This window comes from Rousettus aegyptiacus, unplaced genomic scaffold, assembly GCF_014176215.1.
Source record: "Rousettus aegyptiacus isolate mRouAeg1 unplaced genomic scaffold, mRouAeg1.p scaffold_m13_p_4, whole genome shotgun sequence".
Classification (NCBI taxonomy): Eukaryota; Metazoa; Chordata; class Mammalia; order Chiroptera; family Pteropodidae; genus Rousettus; species Rousettus aegyptiacus.
Window position 1 is genome coordinate 43,214,945 of NW_023416307.1, and position 21,743 is coordinate 43,236,687.

Sequence of the window (21,743 nt, forward strand, 5' to 3'; positions counted from 1 at the left end):
ATGCTGGCTGAAGTCATGCAAACAAGAAATGCAAGCTCATATCTAGAATTTGTGCTGATTATAGTCAAAATGAATCACTATCCCCTCCAGGATGGGAGAAATATAAAGTATATACCATCCTTGATTGAGGTTGTAGTGTAGCCACTTTCTGTTTTCAGCTTTCGCTGCAAAAAACAGTGGGGAATCAAGATTGGCCTTTTCCTTCCTCTGTTAGCAGGTCATAAGTGATGACCTCCAACCACTGTGTGTGTGATCAGTGTGAGCTGAGGGAGAGGCTCTAGTGCATGAGTGGTGGTTGATGTAGGGGATGGACCACCCAGCTCGCTTGTACTTGTACTCTTTAGCTTTGACTTGTTCTCAATCTGGCTATAACCCTTCCATGTTCTGATGAATTATGCTCAACCTGCTCAACCTTATAATTTAAGGAGCTTTTCAAAACCTAGGTCATGTTGGGTATCTCTGGCCCCGACATCTTTTGAAATCTCACGATCAGGAGTTTTAACTCTACTACCACCAAGTAGCTTGTGGGAGTTGTTTTCTTAAGTAGCATATAATTCTCTGATGTAGATGGTATGGCCTTGCTTCAGGACACAAGAATTATTAATTACATTTATCTTACTGAGGACTGCCATAAATACTTAGTAGCATGATTTCCCACTATAGATAACTCTAATATCAAAGAGTCTGTTGGATTACATGACCCATGTGTGGGGACCTCTTGTATAACATTGTGGACCTGATGCAGAGCCCTCTCCTATTCTAGGTCTCACTCAAAGTTGACAGCTTTCTCTATCATTTAGTAAATAGATCAGGGAAGTGTGGACTATCATGTTCTCTGCTTCCTTTTAGAGGTGAGAGAGTCACGATGCAATAATCTGACCTTTACTTTGGAAGTGTTATCCTGGCATGCTCCAAATTACAGTACCCCTAAAACCTTTATGAATAGAGCAGGGGATATTTGTAGGGATTATTTTTCAGCCTCTGGAGTTACCAGGGTCTCTGATACACTTGCCACTTCTCAATTATCTGGTCTGATTAACATGATATCATTAATTGAGTGGACCAGTGTAATGTTCTGCAGAATGTTCGGATGGTTCAGACTCTGCAGATTGTATTATGATACAGGATGAGAGAGTTCACATGGCGCTGAGATGAAGGTGTAAATTCATGCTGTTACCCTCTCTATATGAATACAGCTTGTGGTTATCCTTGATAGGGATGAAAAAAGAACGCATTAATCAAATCAATGTTTACATACCATGTATCTGAAGCAATGTTAATTGGCTCTAACAAAAATATCACTTTCGGCACTGCAATTTTAATTGGAACCTCTACTTGGTTGAGTTTGGCTCCAGGATCTGATTGGTTTCTATAGGGATCAGACTGGTAAATTAAATGAGGATACACTGAAGATCACCACCTCTGGCTCTTTTAGGTTTTAAGGGTGGCTTTAATTTCTGCATTGTCATGTTAGGAGGCTAGGTCCAAGGAGATTGAGACCTAGATTCACTGAGATGGCAGGTCCAGAGAAGAGACAAAGGGGACTGGCCAGACTGGGCCCTCTGTATCCCTTCTACCCTGCTCTTCCTTCTGCACCTTTATTCTCCATGCTGTGGTTGAAGTGAAGCAGCAGTGTTCACCAAGGCTCTTCCCTTGGCTCTTCTTCTTGCCCAGGCTGCGAACCTGGAGAAAACTGTGTTCTCGAGGCTCGATGGTTTTGTAAAAGGGAGTATGATCCATTTGGAGCTGGCCTTCCTTTTCAGTGATGCACATGGCCCTGCCCCCAAAAGTACTTGGAGCAAACTTGTTTTTAACAGAGATGAGGATCTCCAAGTATTTTTTTACATAAAGGAGGAAAGCATTTTAAAAAAATAGCCATTCAGGGTGACAAATAGGTACATCACTGATTGATTTCAAATTAGATTTCTGGGATAACCACATGCAAGAATTTGATGATTTTGTTTTTATAGCACCTTATATAACCACTTAATACCCAATAAACATTGTTTAATTTATTGGGCTTGAACTTCAGCTAACCACCCCCACCTCCTCAAGCTAGATAGTCGAGAAGTGGTGAGGCCCAGGATGTGGCTGGCCGCCTGGGAAGATGAGTCCATTCCTATGCTAGGAATTAGCCTGAGTCCTACAATAGTGGACCGGAATGTAACTATAGGGAAGAAATTTGTGGAGAGAAATTCAGTAGCACCTCACCAATCTATGAACAAGTATTATCAGTAAGGCTGGGCAGCCAAGTTTGGATCAGAAACAGAAACATATTTATTTTATGAACACTGTAAGCACTGAGCTGATTTGAAGGCAAACAGATCTGACCTGAGAAGGCTTAGCAAAAAAATTCCTGTTAACAAAATCAGTCATACCCTGAAATGGAAAAGTTTTTCTATGTGTTGATCATTAATTATAGCCTGAGGCCAAAAGCTATGGATTTCAAGAAATGCAAAATGCATCCAATGGCCTTTCTTGACTTGCCTTTCAGGTTCTCTGCCCCATCTACTCTTCACATGCTCAGCCCCAGTGAATTCAAGGCTCTTTCAACTGGAGTATGATGGCTGAATATCCTCAGGCCAAGAAGGCAGAAGGAGAGAATCTTCTGGAGGTTTGAAAGGACAGATTCGTCAGATGCCACAGCCAGGAGTGGGTTTAGAGCAGTGGGAGTAGGGGTAGTAGCTATGTGACCCCTGCTCCCTCAGCAGAGGCCAAAAGGCACCAATTTTCACTTAAGAATGTCAAGCTGGTGAACACTCAGGGGCCATGCCTTACCATCCTGATTAAAATAAAAGCCTCTGGATGTGAAACTAGAAATTTCTGAGGTTTATAGTGGAAAGTAGGGTGTGATTGGGAGAGGGAGAGGAAGGGAAATGAGAGTAAATTGGGCAAAACAATGTAGTCTGTCTCCTGGGAACTTCTAAGCAATCTTAGAATTGCCACAGGCGAGCACGGCAGTGTTCCAGAGTGATGCACACCTCTCTAAGGGCTGGGTGGCAAGGAGCGATGCTGGCTGGCACTGATTCGCTGCTCCAGAGTTAGGATGGCCCTCTCTCTGGAGACCTCGGAAGCTGGGAAAGAGGATCGTAGGTGGCTTTGTGACTAAGATACCCTGGACCAGGTCCTTAGAAACCATCTAGTCCGAATACATCTTTTGACAGAGAAGGAAACCAAATTCTTGAAGGCAGAAGTGAGGTGTCTATTAAAGTATAATTTTCAAAAAGGTAAAATCATGTCTCTCATACAGATATTAAATGAACAGGTTTTGAACATTTTATTGAGCTCATTAATTAATGAGGAAAACAGTAAGATTTATAACCTTCCCAAAGAGCATTTGAGAAGCTCAGTATGGATAGGCAATTTAATGGCTTGCTGGGTTATAAGGTATTGAAAAACTGGTTTATGTTTAAAAGGATCATAAACTGTAAACTTCAAAGCTATTAATTTCACTGAGAAGAAATTATTTGCATCTCCACTGAACAAAATTTTCCAAATGAGCCTCTGCCTTATAGTGAAGTAAAACAATCTAGTACATACGAAGTCAAGACCAGCACCAAAAGAACACCCAATAATCTCTTTCACTTATTTCTAAGTTTCGGATAATTTTTCAAACTTGTCCAAGATCATGTTGGTAATTTTTAGCAGATGTAAGATAGTAATTAAAGTCTCATTATGCCCAACCCAATATTTTTGTCCTTGCCACATGGTCCAGAAAGACCAAGACGTACAAGAGCCAAATTGTCAGTTGGACCAAGAGCTGCTTAGGGAAGTGAAAAGTTCCCGCCACCCAGTCTGCCCAGCCCATCAACCACCATTAGGGTGCTGTTACACACTGGGTCCTTGTCCTCACATTCCCCAGACCCAGGGTGAGGTCTCAATACCCTCCTTCTTCTCTCTGACGGGATTCCTTAATCATCCTATCATCGCCCCCACCCACTCAGTCCTTATACCCACTCTCTCTGGGCTCTTTTTCTGCGTATTCTCTGTTGGAACCTTCATTAGAAGCATTCAAGTGAGGCTAGATGACACCTTGGCAGAGATATTAACTAAAGGGATTTAAGTACTGAATATGCTCAGGTAAGCCTTAAAGTTCTTCCAATTCTTAAATTCATGGATTCTGTATTAGTTCGTTTTCCCAAAATGAGAGTGAGAACTTGTATACAGGCATACCTCAGAGATATTTCGGGTCCTGTTCCAGACAGCCACAGTAAAGTATTGCAATAAAGCAAGTCACAGTCCTTTTGCTGGTGGAGGGTTTGCTTTCAACTTATAAAAAATGTGGAGCGTACTAAAGCAAAGCACAGGTATGCCTGTATGAAACCTGGAGATCCTCCAGTGGGTTTGCAAGGCTGGCATTGATTTTTTGGCTTTAGAAAAACTCTCATTTCTTGGTTTCTCATCAGAGTGAATGTCCTTCCTTCTGGGAGGGCTCTGAAGATAAGTGAGTTACTGTTTGCCAAGAGATTTGGGAGCCTGAGGCATGTCAGTGACACTGAGCTGCTCACCAACTATGACAGGCCATCTGCACAAACACCCATCCTTTTGCTCCTGCCAGATCTTCGTGGGTGGCAGAGTTTGGAATAATTTCATTACTAGAGTCCATCAGACTTGCCAGTGTCTCTTTAAGATCACCTTTTCATAATTGAATAGGTAAGGAACAGTGCGAAGGTAAGCTATTGATCTTTCAAAAGATAATATGATGAGAATAAATCATCTACCCCTATGCCCTGGTTCTGAGGCTGGTTTTTGCATTCCTTATATCTTCTAAATGAAAAGAAGAGAAAAATTCTAAGGATAAGTTCCTTATGGCCAGTAAAACCATCATACTATAATGTTTAGACCACAAGTCTGAGATGGAAATAGGAACCTTTTCGGAAGCGCTATGCCAAAATTCTAATTCCGTTCTTTGACTCACAGAATATTAGTGCCAAAAGAAAATGAGAGACCAGTATTTTATAGGTTGAGAAATGAAGACCCAGAGAAGGAACATTAGCTTTGTCAAGGTGCTTCTTTTTTTATAATTTATGGGGTATGAGGCAGAAGAAACAAAACTCTAAGAATGTGTGGGATAGTATCCTGTTTATTGAACTGTCCCAATGGTGAGGGTTATTTCTCTCAGGCTTGAGTTATAAAATAAAGCATAGATGGAAAAAGTGATTTCAGCTCATTTTCTTTCTTCTCAAATCAAACCTTTCTCTCTTCACTTCAAAGTTTTTTCCCACAGGGCCTCCAGGACCTGCTGTAAGTCTCCTGCTGACCCATTCCCCAACATTTTCCCATGGGCTGTGATTTCACTTCTCCTCAGAAATAATAATAATAATAATAATAATTAATAATGCCACTTTTATCAAATATTCATTAGAGTACCAAGCTCAAAGCATTCCACTTCCAGTATCTCAATTAATCTTCATAACAGTGAGGCCTTTACTATTATCCTCATTTAATAAATGGAGGAACTGAGGCTCATTGGAGACTGAGATTGGGTACCCAAGATCCCACAGCTGTGATGACAGAGCTGGATATCTTACTCCTAAATTCTGCCCTTAAATGCCATGCTTTGCATTCTCCCACATTCAATACCGTCTTCTCAAAACCATGCTTTCTCTCATCTGACTTTTCCCCCTGGTAACTAAATTTCACTTCTAGATAAGTGGGAACCATTTCACTGGACTCAAGCTGAATCAGAAAAACTAAGAAGATAAAGGAAGTGGGCAGCTGAGTTCAGAGCCAAGAGAAATCTAAATATCTGAGTTCATGGACATTGTGGGTTTCTGCCCAGCATTTATTTTCCAATTTTTCCTTACAGAATATCTTTTTTTTTTTTTTTTTTTTTTTTTACTGATAGTCATCTTTCTCTCACCAAGTTCACATGCTTCACTTCCAGCTGCTGCAAAGAAAGGCCTGATTTATCCCAGGAAAATCATCTTCCCTTGCTCATAAACAGCATCTGACACAAAGTTGGTTAACGATTTGCAGTGAGACATTTGTGGAGGGCTCCTGGAAAAGCCCTTCCATTTGCACTGGGACTTGTTTACTTCCCTCTACTGACCTCCTGGGGGTCTTTTTTTCTCCACAGAACATCCATCATGTAGAATCTCTATGCATCCAAGGGCTTGAGTCTTATCTTTGAAGGCCATATGAAATAGTATGTTTCTTCTCTCATGGAATTGATCTCAGAAATCACAGGAAAGTGAATGTTTTTTCATATGGTAGTGTGCTAAGGTTCACTTGTGAAGAAATCTCAGTGTTCATAATGAAATCCTCTATCAGCATGGTTCCTGAGAAGCTGTCCCTACATAGGTGCTTGGTCATCCAGGCTGTCCCACAGCTGGGTTCAAGGGGAGGACCCCTCTTCCATTCTCAGGTTGTGCTGAGAGAAACCACAGTCCTTGGCTCATAGAGAAGGTGCTAGAAATGGTAGGTAAAGTGAAGGGCCACTGGAACCAGTTTGATCTTGTTAGATATTTGGAATTATGGACTATCTGAGCTGAAAGAAAGTTTAAAGTCACAGAAACACATTTTCCTTTTTAGCAGGGGAAACTGAGGCAGAGAGAGGCAAGAACCTTCCCAAGAGTTTATTATTAAAGTGACATTTACATAATCACCCTTGAATGGATGGGGATGGCTGAGTAACTCACCCCATTATTTCCTTAAACACGCTTCTTATTTATTTCTTACATCTCTTTCTCACTAAAAAGCTGAGTACTTTGATGGTTTCTTCTTTGGTTTCTAAATAAGGGTCCATTCTTAAAGCAGAACTCACTCATTTCTCTATACCTCAGTTATTTAAAAGACTATTTTTGTAGTCTGGTCTTTCTTAATATTGTTTTCTGAAGATAGGGATTGCTGTTTCTACTTTAGAAAGATAGAAGCAATCTACCCTACCTTGGGTCACACTTTAGACTCAGGTCTGAAATTCCATTCCTTTTATCTGCTCCTGCATACTTTCTTTCCTCATCACATGGGATTGCAAAACACCAATTTCGAAAACCAGTTTGATGCTGCAATATTTTCAAACTTCAATTTCCCTTCACAGTGGCCAAGCCTTGGCTTTTCATTAGCCCATGTTTAATTTTAGACTTTTGGTCTGGACCCTCCCTTTCTTCAGTTGAGAGTGGAGCCCTTTTAGTGATGTGGCCCAGAAAATACTGCCCAATGTCTTCAAATATTAATAACTTCATTTGTTTCCAAGCTTAGAGAGGGCGACATGAAATTAATGAGCAAGCTCATGGAAATCAATTGTTTTCTGCAAAAGGTTCTCTAAAGTCATTGTGTAGGAAATTGTGTGTGTATGTGCATATGTATATGTGTGTATGTGTGTGTGTGTTTTAATCTGGGATAATATATTTCTAGCTAAGGGCATATTTTTTATTATAATTATAGTGTAAAAAATGAAGATGGGAAAAAAATCTAGTTTTTTTGTTTTAAGAAAAGATAGTTTGGAGAAAAATAATCCTGAAGGATGGATCCAAAAGAATCATTTCAATCAAATGTTCCTCATGACTGGCTTGGGTATCTGGATTCTCTTCAGTCCTTATATCTTTTTTAAAAAATATTTTTAATTTTTTTCAATTACAGTTGACATAACAATATTATTTTAGTGTAAGGTGTACAACATCGTGATTAGACACATATATATCTTATGAAATGATTACTCCAATAAATCTAGTACCCATCTGACACCATACATAGTTATAATATTATAATATAATATAGCTAATATAGTTAATAATATTATATTATTATTGCGTATTTTACATACCTATGAGTATTTTGTAACTACCCTTTTTCACCATTCCCTACCCCCCTTCCATTTGGCAATCATCAAAATGTTCTCTGTATCTATGAGTTTGTTTTTATTTTGTTTGTTCATTTATTTTGTTGTTTAGATTCCATATATAAGTGAAATCACATAGCATTTGTCTTCTCCCGTCTGACTTACTTTACTCAGCACAATATCCTCTAGGTCCATCCACGTTGTTGCAGGAGGAAAGATTTCATTATTTTGTTATGGCTGAGAAACATTCTGTCGTGTCTATGTATCACCTCTTCTTTATCCATTCATCAATTGGTGGACAACTAGTTTACCACCATGTCTTAGCTATTATAAATAATGCTGCAATGAACATATAGATTTACATGTCCCTTCAAAGTAGTGTTTTGGGTTTGTCCAGATAAATACCCAAAAGTGGCATTACTGGGTCCTTCTTTGTCTCCTGTAATAGTGTTTATTTTAAAGTATTTTGTCTGGTATAGGTATTGCTTCCCTAGCCTTTGTTTGTTTGTTTGTTTCCATTACCAAGGCCTTTTTTTTTTTTTCAGTCTGTGTGTGTCTTTCAATCTGAAGTGAGTCTCTTATAGGCAGCATAAGTAGGAGTCTTGTTTTCTTATCCATTCAGGCACCCTGTCTTTGATCGGAGCATAAATTTAATCCATTTGTATTTAGAGTAGTTGTTTGTAGATATGTAGTTATCGCCATTTTATTATTCATATTTTTAATCTTTTTTCCTTTCATCTTAAAGTAGTCCCTCCAACATTTCTCGTAATGTTGGTTTGGTGTTAATACACTCCTTTTGCTTTTTCTTGTCTGCAAAGATCTTTAGTCATCCTTCGATCTAAATGATGACTACTGAATAGAGTAATCTTGGTTGTAGGTCCTTGCTTTTCATTACTTTGAATATTTCATGCCAATCCCTTCTGGCCTGCAAAATTTCTATTGAGAAATCAGCTGATAGTCTTATGGGAGCTTCTTTGTAGGTCATTAACTGCTTTTCTCTTGCTGTTTTTAAGAATCTCTTTTTGGAATTTTAATTATGATGTGTTTCGGTGTAGGCTTGTTTGGGTTCATCTTGTTTGGGACTCTGCACTTCCTGGGCTTGTATGTCTATTTCCTTTGCCAGGTTAGGGAAGTTTTCCATCATTATTTTTACAAATAGGTTTTCAATTCCTTGCTCAATCCTCATATCTTTATACTTATAACTATGCTGAGGTGAATTCTTACTGAGCTGAGGACACAGGGCCAGGCTGAGAGAGGAAAAAAGATTTGCAGTGAATTCCATGGTCTTATTAGCAGAAGATGTAGCTTACCCAAGCCAACAATTTTTGTTGTACTATATCACCTGTCTTTTCTGCTCTCTCTTAAAAAAGATCCCCTCTCAAACAAAACAAAAAATAAACAAGCAACAACAACAACAACAACAAACAAAACAGAATGTGAGAGTAGTAATTAGCAATGTGTTCATGTGTTCTTGTAAAATTTCCAAATTAAGGTATTGTAATTACATCAAGTTAAGATCATAATCTTTTCCCACTCCGAATCTGTCTTCATTTCAAATTTACTTGTGTCAATTGGTATCAGACAGGCTTTAGGCTTTTTGGGGGGTCCAGCTATGAGGAAATCAAATTGGAGGATTTAGTCTGTATTAAGTGAGGACACATTTACATATTTCACATATCTGAACATGAATAAAGTGCAGTTTTATGCAGAAAGTTGGCAAAATTTAAATACACCACTTTAACTGCTATTTGAAAAGACATATTGGAATATTTCAGTATTCAAGTGAGAATATACTGATTTGAACATACATGAAGGATACCTTGTTTTATTCTTTCTTTTTTTTTAGGCGAGGCAACCCTTGGTTGACCCCACAGATTACAAGGACTTTGTCAGTTTACAATCCCTTATTTTTTTATTTTTTATGCCTATACCACCTGGTCTTCCTCGGTGGTCTCCCATCCAAGTACTAACCAGGCCCGACCCTGCTTAGCTTCCGAGATCAGACAGCTTGGGCTTGTTGAAGGTAGCATGGCCATAGACCCTTATTTTATTCTTTAAGAATTTATTTATTGAAGAACTTAAGGAAAATTCAGAAAATTCGTGGTTATTTGTTGTATCATTAAAAATTTTGTATTTAAAAATATTTTTATAATAAAAATTAAGGAATTTTAAAAAAATAATTGAACAGAGTAAATGGTCAAGACAAACAAGGAAACTGATAGAAATATTCTAATACTGAGAGGTAAATTATTTTAAAAAATTATCAAAGAAAGTAATTCATAAGAAGAAAGAGCTAAAGTTTCAATAAAATTAGTCAGTAGACTCTTGGCTTGTTGATAATTGAATTAACGAAGTGAAGTGAATCATATAAACACGTAAGAAAATTTTTAAGTATTCTGTCAACTTGACATGAAATATTATCAGTGAAAAAATATGTAACTAATAATATACACTAAAACAAGGAAATCAACAATAAATTCACTGAGAACTTGATTCAGATAAACTTAAGATAAACCACTGTATAAAGAAACATGAAATGCCCTAAAAACTTCTGGTTTGCATATGAAAGAAATTTTATAAAATTTTCTCTTTTTTAACAACAATTCTAAAATTTTTCATGTAATTATTAAAGAGTTGTAAAACAGAAAGGAACTTTCCTAAACTTAATAATTATTCAAAAACTTGACTAACCATGTTGAAGAAAGTATATTATTTTTTAAGTTTCTCTATAGTAAATGATATTACAAAATCAAATTTAAAAATTGCTCAAATTAGGGAAACACATTACAGAGGTATCAGTCTATGTTATTTTTCTAGATTTTGTAGTATCTGTCAGCATTTTAAATTCATTATTTGTTGTGATTCTTTTTTCATTCTAAATAAATATTCACTTTTGCTCCTAATTTTGTATTTTTAAAGAGGATCCAATCATATTTTACAGGCTTCAAGTCCCACCAAACATATGGCTCTCTGTCAGTGAGAGAGGGAGAGGCTGATGAGGAGTCATGGGGAGGGGGTGGTATTCACTGGGATCTAAAGTGTAGGTGCAAGTTATGCAGTCAAGTGAAAAGAGGGAGCACCTGTGTGGCCAATGGTACCAGACTGCAAATATTGGCTAAGTCTGTTTATATTTGTAAATAGAAGGAGAGGGGTAAAGAGTGGATTGGTGATTTTCAAACATTCTTAGTAACAGTGGCTATAATCATGTCTATTACTGAACACTTATTATTTATCGTACATTACATCGAGATCACAAATTGTGGCCCATGGACCAAATATAGCCTGCACTCTATTTTTAAATAAAGATTACTTGGAAAATAGTTATAACTATTTATTTAGGTATTTATCTGTAACTCCCTTTGTGCTACATCAGCGAGTTGAATAATCATGACAGAGATCACGTGATTAATAAAACCAAATATTTACTATCAAGCCTTTACATTAGTTTGCCTACTTCTGTACTATGTAATCATCAACTTTGTGGTCACATTGTATCTCCCAATCCATACACTCTGGTGAAAATGTAAGCTTCTTACTCCACCCCCATTAAGAGGTAGAGACTGCTTGTGTCTGGGTGGGTGGACCCTGTGGCTGCATTGACCAGTAACATAGAATGGAAACAATGCTGTGCCATTCCAGGTCAAGCCCTACTTGCCAGACAGCTTCTGATTCCTGTCTATTAGGAGCCAGCTTCCACTTAAGAAGTACACCTACCTGACTCCACCATGTTGTGAGAAACTCAAATCTCATGGAAAGGACCTGGCAGATGAAATGACACGTGGAGAGAGAGAACAAAGATCATGGAGGCACCAGACATGTGAGTGAAGAAGTCATCTTGGAAATAGATATTTCAGTCCCAGTTGCCCCCGCTGACATCAAGTGCATCAGACACGGAGCACCCAAACAAGCTCCTCCAGAATTTCTGACCCACAGAATCATTAGATGTAATAAAATGATTTTATCCATTAAGTTTGGGATATTTTGTTACATATCAATAGGTAATTGGAACAATCTCATATAGTCCTCAATACTGCCCCATGAGAAATAAATTATTGGTCCCAATTTATGTGTGAGAGAACCAGTGTCTGGAGAAGTCAAATAATATGTCCCTTGTCACATAGATGATAAATGACAAAGGCATAGTTCAAACCTGAGTCTATCAGACTCCAAAGCCCAGGTATCTGACATGCCTACCAGCACTGACATTCTGTGTGCTAAAAGCCAACAAAGCTAAGAGACAACGGGTCAAAAGGGGGTTCCTGAGAAGGTCAGATTCCCAGCCACAGTGGAATTATTTTCAAGGAGGGAGTTTTTAGTATCCAGCTTCCACACACTAGAGCAACTAATGTTATGCCAAACACTGGGTACTTGGCAATTCGTCTGACAACATTTCTTTTTTCATCCATAGTATGTTCTTATTCTCTTCCAAGGCACAATTGTTTTTCAAAATGCTTTCTTTTTAACCAGCTTTACTGAGGTATAAAACACATAACCTAACATTTATTCATTATAAGTGCACAATTAAGTGATTTCTAATTTAGACACTTGTGCAACCATCACCACAATCTATTTTAGAACATTTCCAAATGTTCTAAATGTTCCAAACGCTCCAAAGGAGGGAAAATTTCCTGACCGGGTTTCTCATGCCAGATCGTGGTCAATCCCCACTCTCACAGCTAGCCTCCAGCAACCACTGATCTTCTTTCTATTTCCATAAGTTTGCCTTTTATAAAAATGTCACATAAGTGGAAACATGTGATATGTGTTTCGTTATGTCTCATTTCTCTTGCTTAGCATGTATCACTAGTTTGTTCCTTTTAATTGCTGAAAAGTACGCTATTATACAGATATACCATTTTTTCTTATATATTTACCAGTTGGTGAACATACAGGTTGGTTCCAATTTTGGGTTGCGCTAATAGTGGCATTTGGGCAGCATTTGATTGCTTAAGAAGTCTCATATAACCTAATATGATAATACTTACATTCTATAGTACATTACAGAAAAACTATAAAAGAATATAGCAACATTAACTAAAGACCTCAGAACTTTCTGCCACATTCCTCAGTCAAGAAGATGGCCCAATGTTGGAAAAAAGTTGAAAGAATTTAAAGCAATTATTTAGGCTCAAGAAATCTTTATCCTCCTGGCCTTACAGGCAGGACCAAAAATGTCTCTTGCTTCAGTCTCTAGGTAGCAGGATACGGAAATAAACAAAGGCCACCCAGATGAAAAGGAGCAAAGGCTATTTTTGCAGAGCTTGCTTTATCAAGGGAGACAGTTATTATCACGTGTTTGTCAGAGACTCAAAAAGAAGAAGTAGAGTGTGAAATGGAAAAAAGGCTGAGGGGGTGGGGATTGGGTGGGGTGCAGTGAGTTTCAGGTATATCCTGATTAGAGGTTGTGGGTGTGGAGAAGCAGAAGGAGTGCTTACCAGAAGAGGGGCATCTTATGTGATTGGTTAGGGGAACGTAGTTGTCTTTCTCTGATTGCTTCTAATTTGGAAACAGGAAGGGAGACTGGAAAAATTAGGGAAGCAGGCAGTTATTGACCAGATCCTGACTATTTGGGGTCCAGTTGATGCAAAGGCTATGAGTCAGGGTTCCATTTTTATATATGGTTTGGCCACTGACCATTGACATATCCAATCTCTCAAGAGCCTGTCTTCTACTGTCTCCCCCTCTCTCCATCTAAATCTAGCAAGTGGGTTCCCAGGCAACTCTTCTGTGGTACAGTAAAAGTGAAGGACATTTGGTAGCTAAATATCCAGCTCTACCCCCTGGAAAAATCATTTTCCTTCTCCGAGACTCAGATTCTTTACACATAAAATGAACATAATGATAGTCATGCTTGTCCTTTTACTCTATAGGGTTTATTATAGATTGCACCAAGTTTCCCAATTTTTTTACCTGTCTCTACATCCATGCGTTTTGCCATTTGGCTTTGTAGTTTCTCCTCCAAAAAAATAAAAAATAAAAAATAAAAGGATATTTCCCTACCTCTACCCCATGACTCTAAGTTCATCTACATAACTTGTTTTGGCCAATAAAATGATATAGAAGTGACAGCATGACAATTCTGAGCTTTACTCTTAAGAGGTCTGCAAACTTTTACTTGTTCTCACAAGCTTTGACCATCACAACGGGCAGATTATACTCAGGCTAGCTAACTGGTCCCAGAAGGAAAAATGGAGCCAAGCCATCTCAGATGAGTCAGCCTACATCAACTGATCCCCAGTCAACCCCTAGACCCATCACCAAGCCCAGCTGAGATCAAAAGAGCCACCCAAATAAGCCTAGGTCTATGAGAATAAACGATTGTATTTTATAAGCCACTAAGATTTGGAGTGGTTTCTTAGGTAGCAAAGACTAATATATAAAGGTTGTCATGTCAATCAAATAAAATAATGAATGTGTTTTTTTGGAAACTGTAAACTATTCTGCAAATGAATTATTTTGCATTTTATTTTCTCATGATTTTATTTCCAATTATTTGTGAATAAATCTCTATGAAGTAGTACCTGGCAAAGTTTACAGGGTCCTCTTCTATGAAGCAGTCAGCCATGTATTTATTTTCTAAATATTTTTTGAACACCAGCTATGTATTTTGTAGAATATAGAAAGCCTTTTAAAATCCAAAGAAATGTCTCTCTAACAGAGAACGTTTAGACACTGAATAGATTTGGGGTAAACGGGGAACGTTACGGACTTTGAAGTAGTAGGTCAGACACCAGTTCCCCTCACCCTGTAGTGAAACCTATTCGGCATCCTGCTCTCCTTTAGAAGCAAAGAATAAGTCATAAGCCCGAGCTCTATTCCCAGGTAATAGAGAGCACAAAAATACTTAGCGAGCAAAGCAGTAGACTTCTTCCATGTGGGAAGGAGTAGGGAGGAGGGCTCACTGCACCTATAGCTCTGGATCCAGAAAAATTACTGGAGAAACTTCTGTTTTTTGTCATTTACATTTTCTGAAATCAAAACTTCTTTTTTTCAAGGCCCAGCTCAAATTCTGCTTCTATCATCCTTCATTCCTGAGACCTTATGAGTAATATCTTTTTTTTTCTTTACATCTAGGATAACCTTTCTTTGGTACCGGTATCTTAGCCTCATCACACTCCACTCACTGCTTTTGGAAAGACGGAAGCCTAGTAAACTAGTAAGTTTGGTGTGGAATGGCTGTGGCAGCTGGGAGCAGCTTAAGGTAGGAAAGAATAGCATGTGGCAAAGGTTAGAATAAAGAAAGTAGGTCACGGGGAAGATGGTTTCCATGGACAATTCTTAGGGAAACCAGGAGGTTAAAGAATGGGCTGAGATCACCATAAACTGCAAATGGTCTTAGAAAGAATTGCTCTCTGGGTGGGAATCGGAGGGCCCTACTTGTTTGGAATAGCACACCTTCTGCCCTAAGTGTCAGGGTTTTAAGTGGCAAGGGCTCAGCCAGGCGGGGCTCCCAGAGACATCTTCCTTAAGTTCTCAGATCAGATCCTGGATATTCTTGGAACCAATTCTCATTTTAGATGCCTAGTGCTTGTGCATGATACGTTTTTAGAATATTGGCTTTACTTGACAATTCAGTTTAATTACTGAATTAAATAATAAAAAAAAGATGTCTCCAGATTCTCGGACTCTTGGAATGCATTACAAATATGGTCGTTTGTGATTGCGATCATTGTTGTTAAAGAAGTAATTCACTTATAATTTTTTGATTGGAATGAAATATGCAGATAAATCTACTTTTCAACCAAAAAAAAAAAAAAGAGGAAAAAACAGATCTTTAAAATGCCTGTTGGATTCTTTTGGAGTAAATCAATGGTTTATCTTCTGACCTTGGGTAGTTGTCTACATTTCACTCTCATCCAGTAGTCTCTATTATCTTGAAGGACAGGAATTGTCTCATTTCTATCTGCATTTTCGCTATTATTAGTACTGGGCCTGGCATACAATGAGAACTTAGAATATATATATGTATATATATATTTTCTATCTTGAAGTATTATCACCAGCTGCTTTTGCATATTCAATTCATTTAGTCCTTGCAACAATTTTGCAAAACATTACCACCCTAGTTTCCACAGAGGAAGGAACTAAGCCTAAGAGAGGGTTAAGTAATTTGTCCATGATAGTATCATTAGTAAATGGCAAGATCAGGCTTTAATCCTAGCCTACTTTCTATGCAGTCCTTCTTTGACAGAGAAACAAGACACAAAAATGATCATACACAAGGCTTCCATTGCCACCCTGATGTTGTGGATTTCACTCTTCCTTTTCATTCCATTGACTTATCATCTTATGCTCTTCAATTACAGCTGTCAACTTCCTCCCACAATTGCTCTGTACTGAGCTGTAATTTTTCCTCACAGAACTGGAGCCCACATGCCTACAATTTCCTTATCAGCTAAGCAGCCCCCACTGCCTCCAAGGGACCGTGGCTAATGCAGCCTACAGAGGTATGTGCACCTGTGATTACTGCCATTTTCCACTTTAGTTATCCCAGGAGAAGTGCTATTTTAGAGTGCCTTTTAAGTAATGTGTAGTGACAACATTCTGATGTGGGTAGGTGGCCATGAATCATCTCCCATGTTATTATTTGAGAAGTGGTACCTTCGAGGTGGGAGCTGACATATTCACTTGCATGATTGAAGGAGGACACGAAGGTAAATCCCTCTGATACTGAGATCCATTTCTTGTCCTTAATGCTAAGGGCACCAGACTCCTTCCTAGACACTAAAGCCTCCACTTAAGAAGGGTCAAAAGCTTCAGCTATTAAACTACCATTTGTGCTGTCCAAAAAAAAAAAGTAATTAAGAGATAAAGAATTTTGCCATTTTCTTCTGTATAAGAATCACTGAAATGTATTTTAAAGGAACTCAAGCAGATCATAGAACCTGAGAACTAAAAAGGCCTTGTACAGACGGGAGAATTGGGGTTTAAAGAGGAAATAGAACTTGGCCAAGTCACCCAGCAAAAGTAGCCCAGACACAGATTTTACAACTTCAAAATGAGAGCCTTTTTTATCTTGGTTAAACTAGGCATTAAGGAGAAAATTGGTTCCATTTCTACCTTCAGTCTCGGGAGCTTCTGATAGAGGCAGTTATAGGAACACCAGGTCCCTAGGATAATGGCTCCTGCTATCAGTAACATCTTATTTCTGGAACACCTTAATCCAGAGTTCAGTCAAGAAACTCTGGCCAAGAAAGCCAAACACTGCTGAAAATATTTTTAAAAATAAATTAAATGAATAAAAATAAACACAAAATGGCTATTGAATGTGCTTGGAATCAAGTTTCCTTTCTTCAACATAGAATTGAGAGAAGCTAATTAAGAAGCTGATTCTATAAACCTGAGATGCTTCTGGAAGAGATGCAGGGATCAAGTGTAAGGATATTTCCAAACAACCTGAAACCCAGAGCACCTAGTCACTGTCACAAGGGGAGGGACATCCTTTCCAGAGGGTTAACTAAAAATAGGGAACTGGAAGAAAAGCTGAGGAAAGGGATCTAAAGGGCTGCCTCAAGGCAGAAACATCACAGAGTGAGGACCTGCTTGGTATCTAGCAAAGGCAAACCTAAACTGGCAAACAGCAACCTAAACAGCACGAACAGAACAGCAACACAACTAAATTTTATTGAGCACTTATCATGTACCAGACATTTTTCTAATCGTTCTCCACACATTATCTCATTTATGGCTTACAACAGCCTTATAACAAGAATTAGAGAATGTGGTAGGGCCACTTTCAAAAATTCTAGGAAAGGCTTATTAAGAACTATCCCATTAATAACATTTCCTAAGAAGCCAGGGCTATTTTGAGATTGTCTCAGTATAATTTTTATACATATTACTTCAAACCAGGGGAAACTGCTAGTTTTGTAGGTCAAAAAAGGTCAAATTAACAGAAATTTATATTATTTAAACTATTATATTAAATATATATGTTTATGGGAAGTAAAGAGCAAAGTAACAGGCAAATACAATAGAGTGGGCTACCTACCACATGAGTAAGTATTGTGCACTCTGAGGAAAACACGTTCCAAGTTTTCAGTAGAGGAGAGTAGTCAGGAGAGATTTCTAAGAGGAGCTATTGGGATCTGCAGGACAATGGAGAACTTAAAGGAAGTTAATCGTTATGAGCTGGGTTCAACATGGCAGGGAGGCTTTGGGGCATGAGAACTAATAGATACAGGACTTGCACTGCCACTATAAACAAGTAGAAAAATGGGCAAAATAACAACAAAAAAAAGTACTTTCAGACATTGGGCAATAGGCAAAACCAGATCATAGTCACTGGAAGTAGAAAAATAAATAAGGTGAGTCCTTCAGCTGATTAAAATCAGTAAGTTTTAAAAGATCAAAGCAATAAACACTATGTTCTTTGATTGTATAGAATTACATTAGAAATTAAAAACAGAGATATGAAAAGTTGTTTTAACTAATTGTTGAGTAAAAAAATGCCAAATAGGAAATATTTTTAACTGAATAAAAATAAAACGCAGCATAACAAATTTTGTGGATACAGTAAATGCAGGACCTAAGGTAAGATGTATAGCTCTAAATAGTTAATTAGAAAGTAATGAAAATCAAATCAATGATTTAAGCATACATGTTAAAAAGCTACAAAAAGTGAGACAGTTAAACTTAAAGTAAGTGAAAGAATGAAGTAATAGAAATAACAGAAATCAATCAAATAGAGAAATGATGGAGAAATAGCAATGAAACCAAAAGCTCTTTAAACATCGCATTACGTGATGCAGGCAGACATATTCATCTACAAACCCAGAGGTGGGCGTAGCTCATAAAGGAAGTCTGCTCAATGGAATATAGATTGGCCGTAGAAACCCATACCTACGTGCTGTCCCTTTGGTGCGTCACCATCCCAATCGACTGCGACCAACATTAAATATCTAACCAGGAACAGAAGATGTCTTGACACCTGACTTGACATTCCCAGGCCTAAAGTTTTATGGTCGAGCATATCCCTGGAAACACTCATGGAAGACCTTCTGAACCATCACCCTGTCCATGAGGGAAACTCCCCTCTTCCTGCGTGACCGACCCATCAGCTCTTTAAACATGGCCCACATAGTCCTTTTTCAAAGATGTAGTTCAAAGTTTTTTACATCTTTAATCACTTCAACTGTCATCTGTACCTATCATTTATAAGTAGGAATTCAATAAATATATTTTTTGGTGAATTGATAAACCAGCCCATTCTCCATCATCCATACTAACTTCTGCATGGACAGAATCAACTTGGTCCTAAAAACACAGGTCTATTCCCAAATAAGTGGTACTGCAGATTTACTCTGTGAAATCACATTATGACACTCCTCAGAACATCCCCCAAAGTATGATTTCTTCTTCCGCTAAATCCCTACTCCCTAAACACCACTACTACTTTAATACCTTGAGGAGCTACAGGTAACTGGAAAGGACCTAGGCTGTCCTATGTTCCTCCAAATAGCAATGTAAGCTCAGCACCTTTTAAACTGAGGTGATTATACTCAATAGTGGTGTCTTGAAACTACAGGAAAAATATGACATCTATTCCTGGAGTAGTTTTCCTCAAAGCTGTTTTAGTGGGGGAGATTATATATACACACATACACTCAGAGACAAACAGACACACACACACACACACACACACACACACACACCCCTAAACAGGAATAGAAACAAACAACATGATGTATTATGGAATATAAAAACAGTAGATTTTCAAAGATAAACCATGAGATTTCAAAGAAATGCTGTTTGAAGCATGCTACTTTAATCTAAATTTCCAGATCTTCTTTGACTCTTCCCCTCCACTCCATGTGTATTCCTACCTTTTTGTGGAATATCTATATTCATTCTCCATGGTCATTAGGGAGACTTAGATGGATAAGTTTGACAGACTGATAGAAGCATATGCTGACAGGTACCAAGAACCAGGACACAATTTTCAGCGCCAGATGCTCTTTGACTTTTCTGAGCACCACTTATTTCTGAGGCACCTGGAGGACTGCTGTGTGGGGCCCTTCCCAGAAGAGGAAGTAATCAACCCTGGGGTTTGACTATTTCATGTACCATCTTTCTTATCCCATTCAACTTCTACTTTTGGCTGCACCAGGCCCATAAACAGCCCATGGTCCATTGTATACCCAAGGACCCAGACCTAGGGACCATAGAGAAGAAGCACAAACATGTGGACAAGGAACTTCCAAGTTCTCGCTGACATCTGCACCAGCTGCATTGCCTGAGTCATCAGGAGAGAATGGATATGGGAGGGGCCTTGGCAGCATTCCCATACTTTTGTGTAACCAGAGCTTGAGCTTAAGAGCTTCTCCCAGCAGTTAGTGGAATACTAGCCCTACTTCTCACAGAGTCTTTATGCAGAAACTCTAGGCTATATTCACTTCTTTGTTTTTAACATCATAGCTTACCTCTATGAGAAGATATAAGTAATACCCCCTGGAATTGAGCAGTGCAAAACCTCCATAGCTATATGTGGTGGCTCTAACTATAGCTTTCTAAAATTCTTGCCAGTTAGACCAATGCCCAGGTTTCCTACCAGCTGAAAGCAATTTGGACTGAAGGGACCGTGTGAGCTTTGGGAGAAAGGTCTACACTGCATTCTAGGAAGCTGACTCATGGCTGTATGGAGGATAGAAGAAAGAGATAAATTATTAGAAGTTAGGGGAGCAAAAAGATTTTATTGTAATGTGTCAGTAGTTCTCAATGGGGGGTAATACAAGGGTATATTTTAAAATTTCATATGATCTTATTGTTTGCTACCTATGTTTAGTGAACAGGAGCCAAGAATGATAGACATCTTATGTTGTATAGGGCTGCTCCATACACCTAAGAATTGTCCTAAATTTCACCTAAAAATTGAAGATCTCTTCTTATAATGGTCTGAGTCTGGTATTTAACTGTGTTTTATATATATACTCATTACTTATGATATTTGAATCCTAATACAACACACCTGTACTGTTATGCATTTGTATCTATGACACTCAAAGTATAAAGAGTTATAAGCACTGACTATTTGCTCATATATACTAATTAGCTGAAATATATTTTATTTCTGTAATAAACCATTTTCTTGATTTTTCCATTATTAAGTCTAGGGAGTTATATTGCTGTTGGTCAAATAATAAGTGTTGATAGGTTATATTATCTATGTTTTCATTTACAGAAACTAAAAAAAAAAGCATCACAAAAATTTTATTTATTTTTAGAAAAAGCATTAGATATAATAGTATTAAAAATAACTGGTTTAGGTGATAAATATTGAAAGCTTATAAAGGCCCAAGGAATTGGAAAAAAAGTCACTGTGGATGTAGAATTAACAAAATTTGGAAAGTGATTTGATTCAGCGGATTAAAATTAAGCTCTGTTTCAACTTTCCCTTCTGCAGGCTAAAATACCCAGAGCCATCATCATTCTACTTGGCCTACTTCATGAATCTTTTATTATGTAGGTTGCTGTTTCCAAAACACTTACTGAGTCTTCAAATTGTGTTCAGTTGTAGATTCCTGAATGGAGCTTAAATACATTGAAATGAGGAACCAAGACTCCCAATTCCCAAACATGCCACGCACTAGACCACAGATCTGACCACGTACGTGAGTACATATATATTGCAGACGTTATCAGTAGGCTGAAAATATCTTCTCGCCTTTTGTATATGCAAATAACTTATAACTTCCAGCACTTAAATTTCTTTGATTAAGAGCATTCTTTGGCCACTAAAGCCTCTTCTGCCCATTGAAGGAGGCTGGAAGGGCTGAAATTAATTCATCTCTTCATCCCCAAAACAGCCCTCAACCAATAACTGACTAGAGTTGATATATGACTATCTCAGCTCCCTAGTCCCTGGGTGGGATAGCTCTAAATGTGTGTCTTATGCTGACCCCCAGAGCTTCCTTAACAGGGTAAAGTCCCAGTCACTCACAGTTATAACTGATTTAATAACACA

General features: G+C 38.1%; 1 long non-coding RNA gene across 1 annotated transcript; it reads left to right on the forward strand.

The window, feature by feature from the left end:
* The first annotated feature begins 14,774 nt into the window (after positions 1-14,774).
* LOC107505899 lies at positions 14,775-21,383 on the forward strand. Its single transcript, XR_001595806.2, has 3 exons — positions 14,775-14,936; positions 16,141-16,227; positions 21,291-21,383. It is a non-coding gene; the product is annotated as an uncharacterized LOC107505899 (long non-coding RNA).
* Positions 21,384-21,743: the final 360 nt, after the last annotated feature.